The 17,628-nt window shown below is 34.4% G+C and overlaps 1 pseudogene; it reads right to left on the reverse strand.

Moving 5' to 3' along the window:
• Positions 1 to 8,722: 8,722 nt before the first annotated feature.
• On the reverse strand, positions 8,723 to 8,998 carry LOC114625860 (annotated as a pseudogene).
• Positions 8,999 to 17,628: the final 8,630 nt, after the last annotated feature.

The following is a 17,628-nucleotide window of genomic DNA, read 5'->3' on the forward strand; positions in this document are numbered from 1 at the left end:
CTGGAATACTCTACAACGTAAAACTCTATTTTAGCAGACATGCCTCTTTGAATCATAGATCATGGATAAATCAAGCTGTAACATTTCTGGTAGCTTCCTCCTCTACTGGTTAATTTCCATAGTGCTTAAGGTCTTCGGAAAGATACTAAGATGATACTAGAGGGGAAAAACAAGGATAAATTTTACCTAGATATGAACTCTAAGAGATACAACAGAGACTAGCCAGGGTAAAATGTACATGAGTGCAGTAGTCAAGCTTGAATGTAATGGGCAAATGAATTCCCCATGTAGTAACAAACTACTTTCTGATTTTATATAAGACCAACTGCATAGGAAGTAACCCATATATGACACAATTATCAGGACCAAAATCTGTAGTTAAACAGGTTATTTGTCCTGGTAGAGAACCTACCACTATTGTTTTGTTAATGGACATAGTAGTAAATAAACTGGAAATGGCTTAAAAGTATATCCATAAATTAATGCCTATCTCTCTCAGCCTTCATTATAACTTTCTTTGTAGTATATTATTAAAAACATAGACATCAACAACTGGGAGTAAGACACTGAAGAATTCTCAGCCTTAAAGGGAACATGCATATCACCCTCACAACACAAGGCATAGGGTATATTGTGGAACAGAGGGAGAAAAGTATAAGAAAATATACCGAATAGGCAGTAAGTAATGGCAAGGAAACAGTGCTTTCTGGACATATCACAGCAGTTAGTTACCTAGATGCATCTACAGCATTTGTGGCAATGTTCAAGAGACTTGGCAATTTCAAGATAGATCAAATGCAAATAGGAAGAGATGATGTTGAACAAAGTCTTACCCTTACCTGAGAAGATACTGCCAAGTGATAGCTACTGGAGGAGAGACAGTCTGTTTTACTTAAGGGTGTGATCACTGTTAGATTAACTATGCCTCAATGGATGGACAGATATCTAAGAGTGTGTGGGCAGACGACGCAAGCTGAGACCTGTCTACTTCACCTGACATGCTATACATAGCCTCATATCTGCTGCACCCCCCTCACCCCCACTTGGCAGCAACTCCTCTTCAACTACCAAACACATCAAAAAGATACTAGACATCTTTGTAGGCTGCTAATGACTGGCTCAACAAGATCATCAGTGATCTAATGGAAACTTTGAGGACATCGATCATCACTATCCTGGTGGTGGCAAGCTCTCAGTGTTCTTGTGTCGGGGCCTATAGATGTTTCACTTGCCCCTCAGTGTGCAGCTCCTACTGCTGGTTCTGCCCCTTCTGTAATAGAGAAAAAGAAAGACAAAAAGAAGGAGGATTCTGAGGAGATGGATGATGACCTGAGATTTACTTGTTTGATTACAGTTTTGCTCCCCTGTAAATCGAAACTTTTATATGTACTTTTAAAAAGTACATGGCATGCACAAATTAAACTTGATAGATTATATGCCATGTATGTTATAAGTATGAACTGTTGATATAGATGATATACATGAAGATGATAGAAATAGAGACATAGATATGATAGCAAGAGAGAGAGATAGAGAGAGAAAGAGAGAAAGAGAGAGAGAGAAAGAGAGAACATGGAGTTGGATACATAGGTAGGAGAAAGACTGAATCTGAGAGTTCAGAGAGGTTGTGAATAGGGCAAAAACCACATGGAAAGATATTCTGAAAGGATTAATTTAAAAAAGAAAAAAGAAACAAAACTTTACTCCTTAAGCAACTACTGAATGAGCAAATCCAGTTAATTCTTGAAGTCAAATGTGGTTTAACTAGAGGAGCAGTTACCAGTGGCTTTTTGTAATTGATGTGTTTTACATAAAAGCACCATTTCATCTATTCATGGGCTGCTAACATAAAAGGCATGGCATTTGTGTGGAAAGTACAATTGGCCTGGTAATTTTTCATCACAACTGGAGCCTTTTATCTTCTGTCAATCAACATAGGGAAGCAGAGAATAGCTGTATCCCTCTTCTTTAAAAAACAGATTCAGGGGGCCACAGCAGCAGTTAGGAAGACAATGTTAGGAAAGCTTCTGTTCCATCACTGAACCTATCGAACAGAAATGATTTTCTTGATGGTAGGCAAGAAGTGTTATTAAAGATAATTGTACAATTTATTCCATAAATGAGAAACTACCAAAAATGTAGAAATCCCATTTGAATTGTACAGATTTATCTCCATTCTTGCTTTATACAGAAGTATAATGCCAGTTTAATTACTTAATAGCACACCAATAACTTCTATCTGATGTACAAATTATTTCTTCATTAACATCCAAAATGAAAAGCAGTACATGATGCTTAATTTCCTTAATCTGGAAATTCCAATGTGATCCTTTTAAAATAGTAAAACACACACACACACACACACACATACACACACACACACACACACACACATGAAATATTAACTCTTACATCATCCATTGTATAAAATAATATATGGGATTCAATAATACATTAATAATCTTTTATTTTGAGCAGTTGTTGAAACCAAAATTAGGTGCTCAATTGTCCACTAAAAATAATTTTTTTGTAAATACAGACTTTAAGACATATAAATACGTTGATATTAAGCACTATCTCTTATTTTCCATTTACAATATAATAAAAATATGAAGAGACATATAAATTTTTAGGTTAAAATATAATTTATTTTAAAATTCTTCTACATGGAATAATATTTAATTGATAGTAAAGCTTGTATATAGTTAAGACAAACAACACATGTGTGATGATTATACAGACACATGTCTTGTGCAATGATTGAAACAGATTATTCACATGTACAGTACCTCTATATTCTAGATTGTGACAGGAGTGTCACACTGTAGGCTATAAGCAAAAGCTGGCACCTTTGGTTGATATTTTCCTATTTCTCATTTCCAGAGCCTTGTAAACACTAGTTGCATCTACCACTTCAACCTCTTAAGATTCTACACATATGTGATGCAAAATATTTGTCTTTCAGGAACGGGATTACTTCCTTTTCTATGTGCTATGTAACATTGTTGATGCAAACAGTAACTATCCTTTATCTGCATTATTGGTTATGTACAATAATGTGAGTTCCTGATCCTAAGCAGTGTTATGATTAAGCTTTGTTACTTATGATATCTACTCTCTTTTATGCACATACTGATTTGCATTATTTTGATATTGTCCCCAAATTAGGCTACTGGCTTTTGGGAGTAGTTGTAGATTTAATTTTAAAAGGACTTCCATTAATCCCGCACTGGCTTTTTCTAAGGACTATACCAACTTATATTCCTGCTAAGCATATTTAAAAGTCCTCTTTTCCATAAAATTGCTAGTGACAATCTCATGGGTGTTGGTAACATCCCTTCTAAGGGCTCACTATGTATCTCACTGTAAAGTTCCAATTCCCCTAATGATTTGCGATTTTAAATATTTTTACATATGGCCATTGCATTCGATTTTCGTGTAGCAGCTAGAGATACCTGCACAAGACCTGCAAGGCCAAAAATAGAAGATATGAAGATGGGATTGGGATGAGTACGAAAAAAGAGGACCTCTGTAGGAATGCAAGGAAACAAGAAAGGGTAGTGTACGTAAGATACTTGAAGACACATATGCACTTGTCAAAACTAAAGTTTAAAAAATTAAGTACTAGAGAAAAAAAGGCAAGAATGAGATATGTAACTCACCACTGAAAAATATGTGAGAGGCATTTAGCAGAATTTAAGCATGGATAGACACTAAATACCTATCTCTGGCATCTGGGATTCAGTGCACTCATATACAGAACAGATCCTTCTGGACACCGATTGTAATTTTGTGACATCAGTAGCTTCCCTGGAAGGCAGCTTCCTTTGGTTCATTATACACATCCCTATGACAGTGATAATAACACAGCAATCAATCCTCATTAATGAGATAACGTTTAGTCTTGAGCTTTGGGAGTGTTTCTCGAAAATGCTAGTTTGCATCTAATATTTTCCTTTAAGTGTTCTCTTTACCTTCATTGGAAAACACAATCAAAGCAGCAGGCCAGGTTTTCTTTTGGCAGACTATAAAACACAGAAATGACAAAATAACAGGAAAAGGCTTCCACCTCCAGGGACAGAGAGAGAACAAAGAACTCTGAGGGTATCTGGATATGTATTCATAAATGCATACACATACACATACACATACACATACACACACACATACACACACACACCACATACACACACACACACATACACACACACACACACACACACACACACACACTTTATTGTTTTTTCTTTTTAAAAAATGGTGTTTTGCCAGCATACAACAAATGGGTTGCTATAGTCATGTTTGTATATCATTATATTATGCAATCCCTCCATACAGGTATATTTTTCAGAAAGTGACCAACATATGTTTATCATGATGTTCATGGCAGCAGTAAGATTAATTCATGTTCTTTCAATTCTAAAGGATATTAAATATTGTCCCTGGGAAAGGAAGTTGCAATTGTGTGCCACTGCTTCCAACAGTTGGTTGTACCATTTTCAACTGAGTTATACTTTTCTCTTACTCATGAGGCCCTCAAGCCCTTGGCAAAGTTCTCTACTAGGCGTTCCCAGTTTCTCTTTAATTAGTCACTGTGGTGTTACACATAGTTCTGATGTTGCTTGCATACTCAGCTCTGTGTCGTTCCTCACAACTGCCAATTCCCAACCCTGCAAACAAAATGGAGTTCATATTTTCACTTTGGTATGATTTTTGGCTTTTGTGTTCTGATTTGTTATGTTACAGATATTTATTTATATAACTTTTATTTAAAAAATAAAATTAACATGCACAGTATTAAGTTTTGTTATGGCATTTCCAAAACAATTTGTAGTTTTAATTCTCTTCTGTTATCTTTTTTCCTATCATTGTACCAAGCCAATCTCTAAAGTTTCCTTTCTGCTCTCATAACACGTGTGTCCTTATAATCTGAATTTCCAACACCCTTTCTCCTCTTCTGTGTTGATTTCATTTCCTTTTTCATACACATACTCACACTCACTCAAACTTATAAACATATTGATAAATACTGAGAGAAAGCATATAATTTTTGTCTTTCTGAGACTTTGTTATACCATTAAGCGTGCTTTCGAGCTCTATTTTGCTGAAAAATTCATATTTTTTCTTTAATTAACAAAAGAATAAAATTCATTTTTATATACATCACATTGTCATTATCTATTCATTTGTTGGCCTCTGTGTGAATAATACAGTAATGATCATGTGTCTGTTCTTAAAGTTCATTTTTTTTTTTGTTACTGAGGTTTTTTTTTTTCTTTTTTCTTTTCATGGACAGTGATTGCTTCTCATGATGAAGCTAGTTAATATACTTGATTTGTTAGAACTACCTGAGTTTGCATCAAACTAGTAATTATTATCAAGCTTCAATAATTAAAAGTATATTAATTTGTTTCATGGCAATGTGACCGATTATATGTTATAAACAATATAATAGAGGAAGGGGCCTCAAAACCTGGATCCATATATATATATATATATAATTGTAAAATTTAAAAAATCAATAATTTTGGGTTCATGGTAACTAACCAACAGGGAGGGACTGGGAGACATTGTGGTTAGGAGCTCGCTGCCTGGTAACATGGCCTAGTAGTGACTGTAGACATTTGTCTTTTTATGTAGCATATACATGGTATATGAGTCTTGGGGGTTGTAGATAGAACTCCTGTAATTAAGCACATCAGTATGTTGTGGGTTTTTTTTTTTATGTCTTAAGTGCATCATGAACAATCACATTTAATGGGACAAAGACATCTCTCAGATGAGATTTTGTAACAATAAATTTCAGCTTAGCCCCCATCTTACTGCTAAGTGTGTTACAAAATAATGTTTGCGTTTTCAGTGCAACTCACAATTGTGGATGAAGAATTGTGGCTCTGTCAGAAGGGAGAGAGCAGAGACAGAAAGCCACTTTCTTGAAAGAAGGACTTTGCAGTAAAAGGGGGGAGGATTTGTTATGGTCAGACTGGGAGGCGAGGAGAGAGGGGGCCTTCAATCAAAAATAGAGTGAATAACTAACTAACTAGCTAGATAAAGAAAGAGAGAGAGAGAGAGAGGGAGAGAGAGAGAGAGAGAGAGAGAGAGAGAGAGAGAGAAAGAAAGAAAGAAAGAAAGAAAGAAAGAAAGAAAGAAAGAAAGAAAGAAAGACTGCTTGTAGGAAGATAGTTCTTTCACACTTTCTATTTTATTTGGTTTTTATTGGGCTGTACTTGTAATGGTAATGAGTACCTTATCCTTAAGATGATAGACTGGCTTTGACATTGGAGGACTGTGACATATTCAGTGATTTGGAATTTTGCTTGTTTTCAAGTTTGGGATTTGTTGTTGTGATGGTTTGTTTAGTTGTTTTGTTGTAGTTCATTTGTTTGTTTTGTTTTATTCTCTACTTTTCTTTTATTGCAAAGAATTTTTTTCCATATTCTGATTGTGGATTTCCTTTCCCAATACTTTCTGGTTCCTCTTCAATTTCCTCCCTTCTGAATCCACACCCTTTCCTGTTAGAAAACAGACATGCATCTAAAGAACAATAATAAAACAAACCAAACCAAAGCAAACCAATGGAAATTGAATAAAACATAGAAGTTAACGAGCCAAAGGAAAAAAATGTAACAAACAGAGGTGCAGAGACACACATTTACACACACTGGAATCCCTTAAAATTCCAAAACCAGGATCCATTAAATTTATTCAAAGACTCTGTAAGACTAAAAAAATAAACTGACAAAATGCTATGAGTCAAAGAACCAACAAAGATGTCTTTGAGTTCATTATGTGTTGGCCATTTTGTTGGTCACGAGGTGTTCACTAATAATTAGGGTTGGCATCCCCAATTAGACTCTATTGTAGAGAACTCATTTTTCATTTGTGTGTGGTTGAGTGGTTTTTCAGTAGGAGACAGCTTCTGTTAGATGTTAGTGTAATAATGATAGTCTTATTAGCTTATTAAGACTTGACTTGATTTGTGTTCTCCATTTTCGTATATTTATTTTAATGACATGATTATTACCTTTTATTCAGTTAATAAGGTAAATTGTTAACAAAACACAAATGAGTCTTCTGCTCCTGGGATAAACCTAATTAATCAAGATTTGTTAACATTTTAATATATTCTTGTATCTACATAGCTAATGCCAAGTTACAGATTTTATTTTAATGTCTACAGAAAAACATTAATGTGATTTTGTTGTTGTTTCTTAGGATGACTTTGCCTTGTTCTGAATTGCTGATGGCTAATGCTACCTAAAGAAAAGTCTAGTTTTCCAGAAAGGTGTAAGACTCCTTGCTATTGACAAACTCGCTTATTGGGAATAGCACCAACTTTGATAAAATGGGATACTGTAGAATGAATACATTTTCTAGATTTCTAGTTCATGTCTGCCTATAGTGATTCATATGTTTCTTGCTGGAAGTTTTCTACATGCAGTTTTGATAATGAGGTCTACTATTGGTTTTTTTAATTATTGTATAATCTTGTCACTTTGGGAGTGTGTTAGGGTAGGAACATTTGAATAGTTTGTAGAAGAGATTTATTCTTTTTAGGTGATACACCAGAAACAGTACTGGCATTTTGATTCATACCCATTAAGGGTGTGCACTGCATTCTGTTCTCATTTCTCATCAGTACTGTGTTTGTTACCATCACGTTGATTCCAGCCTTTCAATGTTGACTTTCTGTTTCTTCTTTCCTCCTGTTTTCCTGCTGGTTTAGACACTTAATGACCTAGGCTTTAGCTTAAAGGTTATGAAAGCTTTAAAGTTACAGTTTTAGTTTTTCAAATTTTTATTTGCTTGTTTTCTGAGGGAGGTGCTTCTGACATGGACCAAGTCAGAGGTTTAGTTTGCAGCTACTCCTGATTCTGTCTTGCTAGTCCTGGGATAAGAGCCACACACTCCCATTTACAGCTTTGTGTTTAATTTGAAATGTAGTAAGAAGGGGGAAGGAAGAAAAAAGAAACAAGGAGAAAATTGCCTTATAACTTATTTGTGACCATGATAATATTTCATAATTGTTCATGAGTTTTCCAAGTTTACTGTATATGTCTAGTCTTTGCTGACTATTACTTTAATTATAATGACACATTCTCTGTCACAGTGTCACGACAAAGGGAGATAAGTCTGCTCTCCTTTATTCCAAAGCTACTCCATTTTTTTTTAACACGATTAACATTTATTTGTAAGTTTTCCCAAACAGGCCAGCTGGGGTCCAGTGTGGCTGCCTGGATGTATCCCTGTGGTCCTGGGGTTTGTCAGTCTTCTTTCCCCAGGGCTTTCTGGGTCCAGAAGTCCTCATGGAGCCTGGGAAGTGTCAGATTCGGAAGAGCTGCCTTGTGAAGGGACAGGTTTGTACAGAAAGGCGGGAAGGCTGTATACATCCTAGAAGCTGCTCAGTCTATCAGCACAGCAGGAGGAGCAGAGGTGAGAGAATAGAACTCTCTAGAAGGAACAGGGAGCTTTGACTGTGAGTTGGACAGGACCCCGGAGCCCAAAGGAAGTGAGGGAGAGGCTTCCCAATCCACCTTCCTCTTAGCTTCTAAAAGGATGACCAAGAGAGAGAGAGAGAGGGCTCCAGTTTTTTGTAAGCAGCCCCATGTCCCAAAGAGGTCTTCAGTCCAGCCAGCTTGACTGTCTTGTAGGCTGTGACCCTTGGTCCCTTCCCTAGGGGAGATATGGAGAAGACTCCTGCAGTCTCATCGCCACGGGACCTTCACTGAGCCTTCTTGGTCAACTTCTGGCTCTTCAGCGTCACATAGGTGATGAACAATCCCACAAACAGGAGCAGCAGGAGGCCTGCCGCCAATGGGAGGAGGACAGCATAGGCGCGGGGCTGGAAGTACTTATGGATGACATGCTGGCTATCTATGAATGGCAAAAGAATCGCCCAAGTGGTGTAGTAGGTGAAAATGATCAAACTAATGGCGACGAGGCCAAATCCTACCGCTTGGTCTGTCCCGGTGGCCATCTCTCCAGCGTTTTTGCCAGAGCAACAAAATACGTCCAGTTCCTAGTTCAGGCCTTTCCCCATTTTTGTTAATATATGTTTATTTACAAAAATATTATTGCATAGATTACAGGTAGAGCCTTTCAAGTGTCCTTTGAATAAGGAACACATAATCCTAATATTCATAGTACTCATTTATTCTAATAAGTATATACTTGCCTTTTACCGATGAGTATCAAAGCCAAGGTCTCTTATTTATTTATTTGTTTGTTTGTTTGTTTGTTTGTTTTTTCGAGACAGGGTTTCTCTGTGTAGTTCTGGCTGTCCTGGAACTTACTATGTAGAGCAGGCTGGCCTCGAACTCAGAAATCCGCCTGCCTTTGCCTCCCAAGTGCTGGGATTAAAGGCGTGTGCCACCACCGCCCGGCGGTCTCATTCTTGATAAGAAAGCTCTCCTACTTATCCTATGTGCTCAGGCTTATCAAAATGAATCAAAACTAGAATATTTGCTTTCCTGAGAGGAAGTCAGCTATTGAGATGAGTTACTTGCTGAGTGTGATGTAAACAGTAACCCACGCCATGACCAAATGCACATATGATAACTGGAATGGACAAGCATCCCTTAATTCCCTTTGAAGGCATAGACTTATGGACTTAAGACGTCTTCAAAGGCTTCCCAAGTGAACCTTCCACCACTCAGCAGCAGGACTACTCTTGAAATCAACATCAAAATACAAGGTTCTCTGGGTGAAATACTCAGTATTTAACCTGATGTATCTGTTTTGGTATATGTTTATATATGGCATAAAGTTTAATTGTGGTTGAATTTACACTCACGAAGTTGATGTTTCATAACAGTGTTATGATTTTTTTGTTTTACATATTTACTATATAAAGTACAAACTTTAGGATTATACTCATGCATCTGACAATTATTGCTCCTCACTCATTTCTCTCTTTCTTAAAAATACCTTTCTATTGTATACTTTAGAATACTTCTGTAATAGCAATGTCAGAGTGTTTATTTCAAAGAAAATATTTCTATTCATCTTCTTTCATTGGATACAGTTTTAATGTGTTTAGAATTCCAAATTGACATGGTTTTTCTTTCTTTATATTCTCTTCTGATGGTGATTGTTCTTGAAACTTCAAGCCAAAGTGTTGTATTTTTAAGTTTATTTCTACATCTAAATTATTTATGCCAAAAGATTGCTTTTACAATGCTTTCAGATGCTTTATTAGGATATACCAAAGCTTTACAAAATTATTTGCTTACTTTTTAGTCTGTAGACATTCTTAATATGGACCTTAAATAAAAGATTTTATACATTTTCCAACAACTCACTGTTGTTGAATATATATTTTGCTTCTTGCATTGATGTGACTGTCCATTTTGGAATTTATTATTGAATCACACACCCTCTATGCTGTAAATCTAAAAATCACTATTTCATATTTAGATTGACCATGTTAGCCTCCACATGAGAGAAAAGTTGATGTGGTTATTTTCTGTCTCTACTTGCCTTATATTGCTAAACATACAGACCTGTTGAACCTTCCATTTTGTTACAAATTATGGCATTTCCATCTTCTTTATCTCTACCTTAGTAGTGTATCCAATTGTATTCCCAATCACTTTGTCTTTCTATCCATTCAATGTTGGGGAATGTAGACTGATGTTATCCGTATCTTAACTATTATGAAAAGGTCTGCAATTAACAGAGTTGCCCTCTTGGTATGCTGACTAATTTGTTTTTCAACACTTTTACCCAGAAAGAGGTAGAGTGTGCAGGTCATCTGTTTTGTCTGCTCTACTGCTGCTTCAGGACCTGTTATGCAGTTCATATTGTCATCAGCAATGTATAAGAGTGCTCAACAACCATCTTGCATTTGTGATTTTCCTCTTTGACAAAGACTCTTCTACATGGGTCTAGAAAATTACTCAGTGTATTTTGTTGATTGCTAATGACACTGAAAGTTTTTTCTACTTGTTCTGCATTCCTGTTGCTTCCTCTGTAAATGAGTGTTTACATAATCAGTCATTTGTCAACAGATTTGACTAGTTATTTGTTTTTGGTTTTGTTTGTTTTGTTTGGACAATTGGTAAGGTTTTAGAATTTCTTATATATTCTCTATATCAATCCTTCTGATAAATGCCTAGAGATATGTTTTCTGCTTCTCTTTTGTGTCTTTTTTTTTACTCTGCCAAACATTTATTTATTTATTTATTTATTTATTTATTTAAATTCTTAAATTTATTAATTGGTGCAACCTATTCAGTTTAGTTTTTGTTGTCAGAACTTCAGTGATCGACTCAATATGTAACCTATATGAGTGAAGTAGTTCTGTCTGAATTTTATTCTAATATTTTCTTTAAGGATTGCTCAATTTTGTAATAAATTTTGTTACAAGTTATTAGATGTTGGTTAAGTTTCAACTTTCTTCATATACAGAGATAATTTTTCTAGCTCCACTTATCAAAGGGAATGTCATTCATTAGATTAATAGTTTTGTCTCCTTCTTAAGAATTGGCTTTCAGTAAATATGTGAGATTTTAGTCACAGTGGTTTTTCTTTGCTTTGCTCAAATGCAACATGTAGGGACTGGGGAGAAGGCAACAAGACACCACTGTTATCTTATGCACATAAGGATTAAAATTCAAATCCCCAGTACCCTTTTATATACCACACAATACTATGTACCACTTGTGATCTCAATGTTTAGGAGTCAGAGAAATGAGATTCTTGAAGCAATCTCACCAAATAGATTAGTTGAATCGAAAACTGGGAATTCAACTGAAAGATCATCCCTCAGTATATGAGAGAGAGAATGATAATGGGATAATGATGTCAGTCTACGGCCTCCACACAGATATGCATGTACACATACTGTGCCTTTTCCCCAATGCACCCCCTATTACACATGCACATGAACATACACACAGACACACACACAGACACACACACACACACACACACACTGCTAAACAGAAAACAGACTTATGTGGGCACAGTAATAACTTTCGAGCACTGAATTTTCCTGGAACTGCAGAAAGTATCCCTGCAAAGTGCTGCCACAAAAGTACCAATTTATATGTGTGGGGTTTATGCAGGATAAAATTAATGGTAAAAATCCATTTACACAAATTACCACTGTTTTTCTTTTTCAGTTTTTCTTCATTACTTGGTTGTTTTTAAAGTCCATTTTCTTAGTTGGTGTTATTGCTAAGGGGCACATCATTTGCTTAGCATTGTTGCCCTGAGTTTAATTTATCCCACCACAAAGAATTAAGTTAAAAGTAAAACAAAAGTAAAAATGAATATTTTAAATACGCATTTTAGTTGAATTAAATATGTTCGATGTTATCCAAGATTATCAGCACTTGTTTAATATTATTTCTTAAATTTCAGGTATTCGGTACATCTACTTGGCTGTTCATAGCTGCTTTCAGGAAGAATTTTCTTCTGCATCTCTTCTATTATTATAAAATCTCTTCAATCATGTTCATAGCCACTAATAGAAAGTCTAAGAAATTTTAGTAGCTATTTTACTCCCTAATTAACAGTGCATATTTTAAATAATTTCTATAAAGATTTTGTTCTTGAACTATAATCTAGAACTCTGACCTTAAGTTATAAAAATGTGAAGTACTAATATCATGCTAAATTATATCTTATCTTTACAGTTTGACCTCTAAAAAGGAACAGGTAAATCAGTGTAAAATGGTAAGCCCAAATTCATCTGACTGTGAAACTTGCTGGCTTTAGCCTCTACATGTGACAGATCTATGGACATGGACATCACTTAATTTATCTGCCTATACTTTCTTAACAGTAATATTAAATCTAGTTCACATTATATCTGATAAATAAATTAATTCTTGTGATACACAAGTTTAAACCTTGTATCTACTTAATACATGAGCAAGAAAGTAAATTCTATTATCCTTTATGTATATACATATGTGTATATATTTGTATGTGTGCATGCATGTGCATATTCTTCTGGAGGCCAGAAGTTGTTGTCATCTGTGCTTCTAAATTGCTTCCCATATTAGATTTTTCAGACATGAGGTATCAAATATTCTGCTAGCCAAACTGGTCTATGAGTTCCATAATACTTTAGTCTCAGTCTCCCAAATACAGAAATTACAGATGGGCACCAAAGTACCTGGTTATAGACTAAATCCTGGGAATTTGAACTTGGTTCCTCATAATTTCTTCAGCAAGCACATACCATCACCACAAACTCTATTTTGGTTTCCAAATAATATCTCAATTTTTGACATTCTAATATTTTTTGATTTAGTGTTATAATTACTACCTTTGTTCTGAACAAAGTCCTCCATAAATTTAGAAATAGTTACCCCAGATTAACTATAAAAATAGCAACTTCTAAGTAAAAATATACAAATTACTGAAGTCTAAAATATAAATGCCATTGTGTAACATTTTAATGATTATCATACCTACTCTTGAACCTGGTATATAGTAGTTCATACTTAAATCATAAATAGATCTTTCTTTTGCAATGTAGTTCATATAGTTCAATAAGAATTCTACATAGCCTTTCTTGGATCATTCTTAATTTGTCAAATGTAAGTCATAATAGGCCTCTTATCATTTAAAAATGAAGCAATCCTTTTGATTCTCAGCAGAGAAACTTTTTATATATACATTGAACTGATTTGCTATCATCTATCTATCTATCATCTATCTATCTATCTATCTATCTATTTTTGAATTTTATTCATATCACCTTACCTTAATGATACTGAAAGTGATAAGGTAGTTTTGGAAGTTTAGATTTAATTATTTGAAGATGTAGACAAATATATCAACTTGATAGTGCTGTGAAGAATTTATATAACGAACTCAAGCTTCTTGGTAAATATTGCATAATCAACAAATATTAATAACTTTTATTTCCAGTGAGTTGCTTTATTATAATGACTGCTAATCTCCTCCCCACCTACAAGTAGCTTCAACTCTAATAAGAGGGAATTTTAGCCAAAATTTAGGCAGATTTATATGGCAGCAGAGCATAAGCACTCTACTGGAAGAAGTTCAATGCTTAAATGCACGCTAAGCCCAGCAAGCCGTTTCAGTTCCTTAGTGCTCAATTAAATACACCAGTGTCACACTTGGAACTGTATTAAGTCTGCTCAAAGGCACAGGATGATTTATGAAGTGATGCCCCACTGCTCCAGCAGGAATGCATTTGCATGATAAAAGGGCCATTTGATCCTTACTTAATTTTCAGAGAATTGCTTTCCTTAAGCCTTATTCTTGGCTTGTTTTCATTTGGAAGATGTTTTTTCCCCTCATTTAAGAAGTACCTGTACTCATACATACCTAAATTTCACCTAAAGCAATGGAAGCTTGGGGATATGATGTTTTTGCCTTGAATTTATTTTTAGGATAGATAGAAAAGTAAAGTTTATAGTAGCATTTACTTATGTGGTGTCTGATCCAATGTTATCCATAAGAGTCACATGCCAATGATAAATTCTCATAAACGATGTATTTTTAAGCATGGAAACTGAAACCTATGTATAGTACCTGAAGTATTGCTATGAACACTACTGAGGTTGAAAAGTAATCAAAAGTCTTACTCAGCTTTTTAATTCTGTAAACTACAATAGTGACAGATGCGACAAGATACATAAATTAGCTCAATAATGGCATAAATCCTATAGGATTAGCCAACTGCTTTGTGGTTGAAGTTTCATCCCACAAGTCATAAACTTCATAGTGAATTTTGGTAAGGGGTCCTTAACTTTAGGTGTAATTTAAAGCACTTTTAAAGGACTTTGTTATTGTTTTACTAATACGTTTGAAGAGAAAAATCAAGAAAGTAAAATGAAGAAAATTTTTGGTTTCATGTCTTTCTCACTTTGGAGCTACCAGCACCAGGTTTGATATGATGTGCCATTAAATTAGACTTAGATCATTATTAATTGTTGCTGTTCTTGACCTATTCATCTTCATCCAATATATTCGATCAATAGTCATTTGACTTTAATACTTTCTATTCTATGGGTTTACATACAGTAATTCCATATTACAAGTTATCCAGGATATTAATATGTCCCAAAGAAACATAAACTTTGTCTTCCTTTCAATAACTACTTTCAGCCACCTACTTATTGAATAGGATTTATAGGCAAAAATTCTATTTTCTAAATGTCATTAACACAACTCAAATCAATTCAAATTCATTTAATTACAAACATAAATTTCTTAAAATTATTTTTTACTAATGATGTTGTAAGGGTAACTATAAAATCTACGTACATACAGAACAACCACCTAAGATATATGGAGAGAATCTTAAATTTTTAATAAAATTATATATTTAAAATTCTGTGTTTCTGAAGAAATTTTAAATAGTTTACCATAGTAAAAATTCAATTTGAAATGAAAGGTAAGTTCAACACATATAAAAAGATAGAAATATATCAACTAGCACATAGGACTCCATCAATAGTATATGATTTTATGTTTTTATTTATTAAGTAAAAGAAATTTATTTTCAAGTAATAAGATCAATAGTCTGTGACTAGTTCTTAGTTTGGACAATTTGTCTCAGTATTATAGGCCTTAGGAAATTACAGATAAATATAACTACCCATGGCTTAGTAGTGTATTATAATTTTTTCTATCTACTAGATTTTGTGAAATCTAAAGCCTATGGTCTGCCTTTACACTTGATTTCAAATTTAGATTTCAGTTAATGAAAATTACTCCAGTCATGTTGCAACAGAGATCTGGTATTATTTAGATTGACTTACATAAAATAAGTCAATTCAGCCTATTCATTGGTAGGGTAGATAACTAGGAAAGGAAAGAGAAGCAACGCATCACAGGTGTTCTAAATTCTGATGTCCATGGGACCCCACAACATTCATTGGTAACACTGTGGTTTCTACACTAGCACTTTATCAATCATTGAAAACCAAAGGCTTTCTTTCAATGATATATTGACTATTGAAGTTGGTCATAGGGATTGTTTCTAGTTGTTTCTATTTTGACAGTCATTTTCTAAAATTGTGCTTCCTGTTAAAAGCCTTCCACATGTTTATCTACCATACATTTTAAACATCATGCTGTGATTATATCCTAGAGAAATTCAAATTCGCAATAATAAGGATCTTTTGAAAACTTTCATTTTAAAAAGATACAAAAATGAACATCAATAGGACTGTATTTTAAAGCACCTAGGCTGGATTAAATGTAGTGACAAAGAAACTCCACTCATTGCTTTCATGGGTAATAAAAGCTTTGGGCTTAGCTTCACAGCCAATGTTTATTGAAGACATTGTTTGACAACATAATCAAAATATGTTTGGTGGAGCTGCCAAGTGATAATGTCACATAGCTTCAAAAGTCACCCCTGCTGTCTTATTCTCCTGACTCAAGTATTTTTAATACAGTTCCTTTTTCTTTGCTTTCACCCACTGCTTTCATGACATCTTGGCAGGCCTAGATGCTCCATGATTTCTACAATGCTATCAACTGCAATTATACACCAGGAATTTAAAACATGGGAGGAACAAAAGAATTAGAGAAATTCTCTCTGTTGAATACAAGTTCCAGCCCCATTTTTAATTTCCGTGGAAATCTGTTTCTTAAATGGAGATATCATTTGGCCATTGAAACATCAATGATATGGACTCATCTTACTAATGTTTCTTTGTCTTAGCCTATTTCTGTACTCCTTCAATGAATACTCTTATTCAGAAATTACTTGCATCTTATTTCTCCATTTCTCGCTCTGATTTTCTTCTTGAGTAAGTTCTACTGTATCTCTGCTATTTTTCTTCTTAATTGTAAGCTCTCACCCAAACTTGACACCTAAGAATGAACTCCTTATTGACTTGCTATAAGACAAAAATCAATCAACACTGTTATAATAAAAATTAAACAGTGAAGAAAGACATCATATAGGCTTTAGAAGTAGAGAACAAACAATTACAAACTTTAATCTCAGCAATGTTGATACCAATGGTGACAATATTTTTTATCTTCATGTATAAATGACAAAAGATATATGTATCTTTATGTATAAGCTTTATTTAAATTATACATTTAAAATACAAATATTTAGACAAAGATTCATACTCATTATTTAGTCGGATAAAGATAATGGTGGCCATATATTCAATTACATTAGTGAATTTTAATTAATAATTAAGTGAGTTAAAAGTCTTTTAAGTTTGAAAGTTTTACACATTTATGTTACATATATTGGTCATGTCAATCCAACAGTACTTTCCCCCACTTTTTCCTCAGTCTTCTACCCCATTTTAATCAATATTTCACAGTCTCTGAATATTTTTTTACTTACTTACTTATTTTGATATTGACACCATAAGCATATTTGGTGCAGCCCATATCCACATGGTTGTCAGGTGTTACACTGTATTATGAGTAACCTACCAGGGACCACATCCCCGAATCAGAGCAATTTCTAGGTGCAAATATATTTTAGGCTTAGAATTAGTAATTAGAAATGTGCTGGAGAATATTAGAAGTAAGGTTAATGAATGAGATGTGTGAACACACTGAGTTACTTCTTAAGTTTGAAAAAGGCAGAATCTAGGATTAAACACTCACACTTCTTAATTGCCACCACCAGTTTTTAAGTTTAGATCTCTCAGCAGAAACAAG

The sequence above is a fragment of the Grammomys surdaster genome, unplaced genomic scaffold (genome assembly GCF_004785775.1).
Source record: "Grammomys surdaster isolate TR1022 unplaced genomic scaffold, NIH_TR_1.0 224, whole genome shotgun sequence".
Lineage (NCBI taxonomy): Eukaryota > Metazoa > Chordata > Mammalia > Rodentia > Muridae > Grammomys > Grammomys surdaster.